The sequence below is a fragment of the Candoia aspera genome, chromosome 2, assembly GCF_035149785.1.
Source record: "Candoia aspera isolate rCanAsp1 chromosome 2, rCanAsp1.hap2, whole genome shotgun sequence".
Lineage (NCBI taxonomy): Eukaryota > Metazoa > Chordata > Lepidosauria > Squamata > Boidae > Candoia > Candoia aspera.
This window is the reverse complement of record NC_086154.1, coordinates 15,230,511-15,240,170: the sequence shown is the minus strand read 5'-3', so window position 1 is coordinate 15,240,170 and position 9,660 is coordinate 15,230,511. Positions and strand designations below refer to the sequence as shown.

At 45.7% G+C, this 9,660-nt stretch overlaps 1 protein-coding gene across 2 annotated transcripts in view; it reads left to right on the top strand.

Moving 5' to 3' along the window:
- The first annotated feature begins 5,143 nt into the window (after window positions 1-5,143).
- VWA7 (von Willebrand factor A domain containing 7) overlaps window positions 5,144-9,660 on the top strand; it is a 36,993-nt gene continuing 32,476 nt past the window's right edge. Inside the window, exon 1 of one of the 2 annotated variants that reach the window (XM_063291291.1) lies at window positions 5,144-5,218. The gene's annotated coding sequence lies outside the window, so the exon portion shown is untranslated. The remainder of the gene's footprint in view (window positions 5,219-9,660) is intronic. The other variant, XM_063291290.1, reaches the window with a different exon arrangement.

Genomic DNA, 9,660 nt, shown 5'->3' with positions numbered 1-9,660 from the left:
GACTGAATTATCATTGGTGTTGCAGAAAGGAGTCGGAGTGGCCTCCAGCAAGGGTTGTCCCTTAGTTCTGCTGTTAGTGTACAGGAATGAATGAAGTTAGTGTCATGGAGTCATAGAATGGGTGAGTTGGAAGGATCACCTAGGCTGGCTGGGGAAGCCCACACAGCCTAAAGCTGCCAAGGTTGAAAAACACGGCTCTGCCTGACCTGAGCTCAAACCTGTCACAATCTAGCCTACATGGCCTGATCAGTGGTGAACAAGGGCTGGAGTTGCATCTGGAAAGTCCTGGTTGTCCTTTAGACTTCACAGACGCCTTTGCAAATGTGATAGATGGATTGATGGATTGATTATGTGCCATCAGGTTGTTTTTGACTCCTAGCGACCACATAGATCAGGGTTTCTCAACCTTGGCAACTAAGACGTGTGGACCAACTCCAACATGGCTGGCTGGAGAATTCTGGGAGTTGAAGTCCACCCAGCTTAAAGTTCCTGAGGCTGAGAAACCCTGGCATAGATAGATGTGCAAATGTAAAGACTAGCAGAAAATATTGGTAATGAAAGGGCAAAAATTGGGAGGTTTCAGAGCTATTTCAGCTTCTTCCACTTCCTCACTGCAGTACAGTTGTGGTTAGAGTGGTTAGTGGTTAGTGGATTGAACTAACTGGGATCACAGAATTGATTTAGAACCAGTATGCGTGGGAAGTATTCTCTCCTACTGTCTTCCCTCCAGATCATACCCGTCTAGCACTTCTCCTACGGGTAGCCCTCAGCTTACAACCATTCGTTTAATGATGGTCTGAAGTTACAGCAGCCTTGGAGTGAGTGCTTTATGGCCTGTAGAGCACTTCCAAGCACCGCAAAATGTCGCACCACCTCCCCACAGTCACATGATCGCATTTCAGGTGCTTGGCAACTGGCTCGCATTTACAACTGGTCGCAGCATCCCGCGGTCACGTGGTCATGTCTCGCAACATTTTTTGCTGTTTTCCAGCAAAAAACACTCATTGGGGAAGCTGGATTCGCTTAACAACTCCAGTGATTCGCTTAACGACCCATGATTCGCTTAATGGCTGCCATAAAAGTGGTCGTAAAATTGGGTCTGGTCGTGTGAGGACTCGACTTACGACTGCAGTGACTTACGATGGAGATTCCGCTCTCAATTCTGATCATAATTCGAGGACTACCTGTAATGCCGTACGGCAAAATAGGCTTAAGTTTAGCACCAGTTAAAATTTATCTATCTATAAACCTTCTTCAAAAAGACTTTATCTGGTTCTGGGCCTTTCCTGCTTTAGGTAAGGCCCAGAATTGTCAGGGTGGTTGGCAGCTCTCTAAAGCCAAAAACAATTATTTCCAAGCACAATTCTCACAACGTTCTCTTTAGCGAGATTTATGGAGAAGAAAAGGGCGGACTTAACAGGAATTCCAGCAACTGAACTATTTCTCATTTAGTGACAATACATCCCGTGATATGCTGAAGCAGGGGTTTTGAATTTCTTCCTAAAAGCTCTCCTGTAATCCAACAAGGAAGCAGTTCTTTTCACTGATAATGGAGGGGCTTGCAGTTGGCGGTTTACATTTCGTTATTATGAAGCTTTTACGCTGCTTCACCCATTTTAACTCTAAGCAGCCCCATTTATTTCATTATGAATGCTGAATTGCATCACACAGTCCCTTGAATATCAGTCTGGGAACCAACTTTTACAATAATGGGTCTGCCGACCCATTTGCAGCTGATTAACAGAAAGATTTCCAGCTCTTAGTGGTTTAATAACAGCAACAGCACAGCAACCCTTACCAGTCTGGAATCAGGCTGCTGAAATGTTTCGGTGCGTAGGGAGTGTGCTTTGAAATGGCAGAGCGTTCCTTTCAGTTGGTCTGGAAATAATAATAGCTAGTCCTTTGGGTTCGAAGACACGCTGTTGTGCAGTTCATCTGTCAACACAGAGGTGGCTCTGCAGTCCCACTTTGGAAGCGCAGAGTCTAGTACAACATTGGAAGTCCATTGTTAAAATTTCTGTGGGCGTTATTCTGACACCACTCACGATTTTCCTTGGAGCTTACACCACAGAGGAACACATTAAACCAGTGTTTCTCAACCTTGGCTGCTTGAGGCTGGGTGGACTTCAACTCCCAGAATTCCCCAGCCAGCCATGTTGGAGTTGTAGTCCACACGTCTAGTTGCCAGGGTTGAGAAACCCTGAACTATGTGGTATGCTGGCTGGGGAATTCTGGGAGTTGAAGTCCACCTGGCTTCAAGCAGCCAAGGTTGAGAAACACCGTGTTACGCCATAGAGCAACTGGTGGTCGTCCATTCTGATGACGCCTCCCTCCCACTGCATCTGGGCTCTGATAATCAGGGACTCAATGCTGGTAGACGCCACGTGATCCAACATCTCCAGGTTGGGGACATGGTCTTGCCAACGAATGCCAAGGACGGAGTGGAGGGCACACGTGTGAAATTTCTCCTGTTGTGCAATTCATCTCACTTGGTCTGGTACTCAAGACAAACCCCTTATATTTGTGGGGTGCTGCTTTGGGGAAGTAGATTTATTTATTATCTCCAGGTTTGAATAAAGGTAAGTTTGCAGCTGGTGGTTCCAAGCTATAAGCCTCCCTAGGTATGCAGCAAACATGGCCCCAAGTCCACTGGTTACACCACTTCACATTCACTGCTCTGGGACATGCAACCAGTGCATCTAAATCATTTCTGCGCTCTGATGTTTTTATTTTATTAAACAAACAAAAAAGCAAAGGGAAGGGTTTGGGAAAAGGAATACACAGACATATATAAAGTAAGTTTTACATTAGAGCGAATGTTGAAGTGAAAATACGATTTAAAGAAATTAAAATACAGGGTTTTTAAAGTTAAAAAGACACAGGAAAAAGCATTCTTTTTTTCCTAATTGCTACTTAAATATTTTCCAACTATGCTTTGGACATCTATGATCATTGTTCATTTCTATTTGGATTGCTTTAATTGTTTTTAAATAGTTCCTCTGTTTCTTCTAAAACTATCTTCTGCTTCTGAAACCATATTCTAAGTGTCTTAACTTACCTCACTGTATAATATGTCGTCTGTAAAGGTACAGGGCACCTAAGTAATTTCTCAGGTCTTCAAAAGCGCAATCTGTTTTTTCCTTCTCCTTGATGATGTGGACATTTGTGAAGGCCAAGATACTGTGTGGATGTGGGTGGATGTGGATGTGGATTTTTCATGATTACTTTGATTTTTTTTCCCCAATCTGCTTTGTGTAGCCTTGCTGCCAATAATCACTCAATGCAAAGGGCCCATCATGGTGATTTCACGGAATGCCCATGTATGAAAATATGGAAGTGGTTTCTCATGGGAGACCTTCTGGGATGCTTTTTCAACTTCTCAGTGTAGCCCAGCCTTTAGGGTTTTAGCCTTTTGACTTTAGCCTTTTGACCCCGGAGGAACCCTTGAAATATTTTTCAGGCCTCGGGGAACCCCTGCACATTCAGGCTCAGATAAAATAGGCCGGAAGTTACAAAATTATTATATTCATTTCATGGGTAGGCCTGTATAGATGCATTAACCGTGCTCTTAAACTGAAAATAAAGATTGAAACTTACCTCTTTCATGTGAAGTTGCCCAAAGTTGAACTAGTTTTTTAAATAAATCATGATCTCCCAGGGAACTCCTAGTGACCTCTCACAGAACTCAAGGGTGCCATGAAACCCTGGTTGAGAAACCTGGTCTAGCCTATCACCCCGGAGGTTTCCTCATGGTACCCCATCCAAGCCCAGACAAGGTTAAACTTAATGCTATAATATAGCAGAAAAATATTTTCAGACATGGTTCTTGAAACTTGCTGCCAGCCTAGGTGTTAAAAAAGCATGGCATTTCTATACTCACTCCCAAAGTAGCCAGATTTTTTTGATTACATCATAACCCTGCAAATCATTATCTGAGTAGTTCAGAAATGTTGGATCCTAAACTCCCTGCCTTCTAGGTCCTCTGCTCCTGTTCAGAAACCAAGATCCTTATTTCCAGCCTAATCCACACAAATCTATATCCCTGGAGTGATCTTTTGGCATGACTCAATTCTGTCTTCTGAGCCAAGACTCCACTTAGTTTACTGTATTATGGAAGGATCTTTTCCCTGCTGGGCTAAATTTTCTCTTGTGGATTAGTCACACTGCAGAAGAACAAACAAGAGGCTGTCTGACTAGGGCACATTTTTCTCTTTGCGCTTTCCCACACTGAATTTTTATTCTTCCTTCCATGGCTCATCCCTTCCTTCCTCAAGGTTATAGGTAGTCCTCACTTAACAACCATTTGTTTAGTGATGGTTCAGACTTATGACAGTGTTGAAAAAAACTTACGACCCATTCTCACACCTATGACCATCACAGCATCCCTGCAGTCACGCGAACACAATTTGGGCACTTGGCAACCGGGTCACATTTATGACCATTGCAGCTTCCTGTAGTCATGTGAATGCCATTTTCGACCTTCCTGGCCGGCTTCTGGCAAGCAAGATCAATGGGGAACCATGTGATTCGCTTCACCACCACCACCACAAAAAAGGTAGTAAAATCAGGTCAGATTCACTTAATGATCACTTCGCTTAGCAACTGAAATTCCAGTCCCAATTGTGGTCATTAAGTGAGGACTACCTGTATCTCCACCTTCCTTTACAGGAGCTGAGGATCCAGCAGGATCAGAAAGCCAGATCTGAAGAGCAGACTGACTGGTGCAAAGCACTGCCACAAGGGTGTGATCAAAACTCTGTTTTTGATGCACTTAACAGGCAGAATGTTGATTGCACAGATGCTGCCATCTTGACCTTTTTGACTGCAGCCCATGCAAGCAGCTCAGGAAAGAGTTATTGTTCCCTCTTTTGTTTTCCTCTCTTGGCTAAAAGCATGAATGAGAAAGTGCTGCCTGATAGAGCCTATCAGAGTTTCCATAAGGCCCACCTGCGCGACTCAGGTAGGGAGAGAGGCAGAAAAAAAGCTAAAAAGCTCTCTAAATCAATGTCTGCTGGCCACCCTCTCCCTTAGACACAAGCACAGCTGACTTGCTTGAAAGGCACGGTGACAAATAAACATCAATGTCATTCAGAGATGTGTCTGTGCGCGTGTAGGCCCGGCGGGTGATCGCACTGCTGAAACGGCTTTTGGAATAGCGGGACGAAGAGGATTCCGGATTGCTCGGAAAAACCCGAAAGAGGCGCCTCGCTGTGCGCCGGTTGAAGGAACTCGATCCTGGCCCGGGGGGCTAAAAGCCTCAGGGCGCCGGGAGCGTCAGCAGGTGCATTCGGTCGGAAGGAGCCGCTCCGCCGCTACTCCCGCAGGTGTGTCGGAGCCCCGAGCGGCTCTGCTCCCGGGCCACTAAAACGGCGAGGAAGGGGGGGCGGCTGCGTTTTCTAAACGGGGGGGCGGGAAAGAGCGAGCGAGCCGGGACGCGCGGTCCCGCAGAGGCCTCCCCTCCGCTCACGTGTGCTACGCTGACAGTCCGCGCCTGCAGCGACCTCCCTGGATGAGAAGGTCCTCGCGCTGCCTGCCCGCTGTTTCTCCAGCTGGCCCTCGGGGCGCTGGCCCGGGAGATCCCGTGCTCCGGCAGGGCAAAGGCCGCGGCCGCCCGAAAGCGCCGCAGCGGGGGCAGCAGCCGCAGAAGCCGGAAAGGCAGAGGTGGTCCGCGCGCTCTTTGCCAGCCCGGGCGCTCAAGGTGACTTCTGCCCCGCCCCGAGCCGCTCCTGCTGCCGCAGCCTGGCTGGTAGGTCTGGCTGGGGGCTTTTCAGAGGGGCGCTTGGGAAGGGCTGTTTGGGGGCAGGGATCGGGGGCGGGAGGGCTCCAGGTCGGAGAGGTATTTGGGGATGCACCTGGATGGCTTAAGGTAGCCTTCCCGGACTGCCGGCTGGGGTTGGTGGGAGCTGAGATCCAGCGCGCCGGGAGGGTCCCCAGGTGACGGAATGTGTGAAAGAGCGACCTTTCAACGCCGCGCTTGTTCCCGGTTTTACATCTGGGTCCTTGGTCCGCGAGGGAGACTTCTGAGAATGGGTCGTTTGCAGTTCTCTCTATAAAAGTAGTTCGCACGGGGCTGTCTCCTTTCTTCCTTGTTCGGAAACACCGCAAAAGCAGCCGGTGCGTCGCTTTCCTTTACAGATAGGACCAGATGCAGTTTACTTGGGGGTCAGCCCCTCCGTGCCAGTTAAAATCAGTACCTTAACCCACATGGTCTCCTATGCACTAGTCATTTTTATTCCTGGAAAGCTTTTAGTCAGAATGTTTATTATGCAAAAAGCGTTTTTGCTGCAAAACTGGGCTGCTGTTCCATGGAATATCGTTGGGTGCATGTTCTACTGGGAATCCTTTGTCTTCCGACTTTTTGCACAAAAGCAAATCTATTCAGCAAGAGAAGATGAAATAGCTGCATAAAGTTTTTTGATCCATAGCGGCAGGAGCTGTGTCTCAGGGAAGGGCGAAAACATTATTATGCTGTATTGGTGAGGTCCCGCTGTGGTTGTCAGGTGAGGCTTGCAGAGAGTGAGAGGTTTGCATTGGGAGAGAAGGGCACTCTGCACATAGTCAGAAGCACTGTTTTCTCACATCACCCTAGGCTAAACTTTGCAGTTGCAAACAAAAAAAGGTTGGTTCATCCTGGCTCAGGTGAAGCAGAATGCCTCTGCTGCAAAGGCTGTTCCTCAGTTGCATGCTGAAAGTTGTATAGCATTGTATGATACGGTGTTTGTATAATCAAGGGCCACACTAAATACCCCACCATTTTAGGAATCAAATTGCAGGCATGAGGGGCCTAACTGGAATTATTCCCCACCTCTGCTACTTGTAATCTGATTTTTAAAAAGTGATTCATGCATAGAAACGGGTATGATCTAGTTTGATCCTGAGAGCATTTTTTTGCTGCTGGTTGGGATGCAAGCATGTAGCTTGCAACAAGTACTGGCAAATAGAGATCTGCAGTATTCCAGTTAATAGGTTCTGATGATTAAAGGTCATAAATGTAATGCCAAATATAGATTTTAAAAGTTTATTGACAAACCCTAATATATTGCATTAAGAAGAAAGAATCAGAAAGGAAAATGCTGTCATGGAGGAATATTCTCCATGACAATTGATGGTGGTTTAAGGAAGATGAGTTAACTTGTTGCCTCTTTGTTCAAAATTTATGATCACTGTCGTGTTTATCACATTGTTTGTGGCATGGAAAATGTGCCTGCAGGAAGCCAAAATGTGGGTTTGGCTTAGTGGCTATAAGAACATGGCTCTTTGCATTAGTAAACCATAAGGCAGTGTTTCTCAACCTTGGCCACTTTAAGATGTGTGGACTTCAACCCCCAGAATTCCCCAGCCGGCATGGCTGGCTAGGGAATTCTGGGAGTTGAGGTCCACACATCTTAAAGTGGCCAAGGTTGAGAAACACCGTTATAAGGTAAAGCTAAGAGTGACATGAAAACCAGCCATTGTGCCTGATTCCACAGGCTGTGGATTAGGGTCATGTGTCAACTCAGCCAATGTATACAAGATGCATGTTCCAAGTTCTCATACAGCTTCTGGCATTGCTAGTTCCTGGGTGTGAAAATTAAAACACACAACCAGATTCACTGTTGAGGAGCATTTGCTACTATGCTTCAGTGTATGGTGTGTATGTGGGCACTCCATCAGCTACTCCTTGCAGTTTTTCAGTTGAGGTGTGTGTGTGTGTGTGTGTGTGTTCTTATGTGCCTTTGCTCCTAGGGGCTGTTATCTTGGCCAACCAAACTGTCTGCTTTGCCAGCCAAGTTCTCAGAAACAGCCCAGATCTTAACTGTCAACATGCAGAGTTTGTGCAAAGGGAGGGGGAAAAAAAACCCAAGACAGACCACCAAAAAACGGGAGGAGAGATGCTGTGTGATGGGGGAATAAAACTGTCGATAGGGAGGAACCGTCCGTAGCTTCTGCTGTGTGGAACTTCATTTGCTCAAATCATCCAGGAGGATTTGCTTCTGGTTCGGCTTCTATCGCCCACTTCTTGTTAAGTCGCCCAGACCAGTATGTGATTAAACTTTGGCCCCCTGTGTTGAATCCATAAGGGCAAGGAAGCAGACAGACCAGAAATGCTTCTACTTGCTGCAGGTGCCTTTAGCGATTTAGGTCACACACATATCATAAGCTGCGTAGGGACTGAGGCCTGGTGGTGCCCCCAGAGTTGAACTTGGGGGCAGAAATCTAGCATCCCAATTGGCAGATTGATCCGAAGAGCATCCGAACCCAGCAGGAGCTTCTCCTCTTTTATAACCATGATTTCATAGGTCAAATTCTGCAATGACCTACGGCAATTCATTGCTGCTATTCACAAATGTGGGGTGTGGCTTTTCTTTCCCCTCCTCGTCTTGCACTGAGCTGGCCTTACCATTAGGGAGACTGAGGCAGTTGCTTCAGGCAGAAGATGGTGAAAGTGGAAATGGGAGAGGCGTTCTGGAGGGCTGGGATGTGGGCCAGGCTTGAAATGAAACTCAGCTCTTAGCCCAGTTGGTTTCTACCCCCTGCCGGGCCTGCAGCCAGCCTAAATGTTGTAAGGGGACATCCAAAAACTGGGGTGGGGATGGGGTTACTTTGTCTTTTTTTCCTCTTCCTTTAATTTTTAGGAGAACACCTTCTAGTTTTGCTTGTGCCATTCCCTGCTCTTCTCCCTCGATTCCCTGAAGATTTACATTTCTCAAATTCCGTGGCAATTGATCCAATGAGGAATTCTGTAAACAAAGGGGTTCTCCTAATAGAAATGGATGTTGTAAGGAAAGATATGGGAGAATTGAAGCAGTTTTGGAGTTCCATATTAAAGGAATAGGAGTCCAGATGGTACTTTATCTGGTCTTAATGACCAGTTAGAATTATTGTATTCCTGCAAAGGAGTTGATGGACAGATGCATCTAAAATTAACTTTTTGACCTGTACACCTAGAGATGATTCATCTGTGATGTTGTATTCCATTCTTAAACAAGGGGACTTACTCACAGTCCCATAATATAGATTAATTATACAATGTGACTGCAAGCTCTTGATATGTGGTCTTGTTTGTAAATATAAAACACTTGCAAGGCAGTTTACAAAGATGATTTGCTGTAGCGAAGTCGGTAAGTGATCTGTGCATGGGTGGGGACTGCATGGGAATTCTAGGATATATACTGTATATTACTAAATGAACAAACAATAAATATTTCAGTGGAAGAGGCATATGAAATGTCCCTCATCCAAGGATTTTGCTAAGTGTTTCTTGGATTACTTGGAGACTTCAGTACATATTTTGAATTTTAATGTTTCCCACTACACAATCCTTTACATTTCTCCTCTGTCCAATAGGACTTATTCTCTGGAAACTAGTTATCTGATTATAGCTGCATAAGTTAGTTCATCTAGTCATTAATTCTTCATGTTGCCCAGAGTCTCTATTTTGGTATATGTTCAAGGGCAAACCATGCCCAGGTTTGTTACCTTGCAAAACTTCTGGAGATGTCTTAAATAGTTTACTAGGAATTGGTGTTTCTACTTTTAAACTTTCAGTTCTTTTCCAATTTCTCTAGAAATGTAACCTGTAAGGAGAGAGGAAAGTACATATAAACAATTATTTACAGGTGGGAACCCAGTGCCTACTTAAGATTTTCCTTTCTTCCCTTCTTCTTTTATGCTATATAT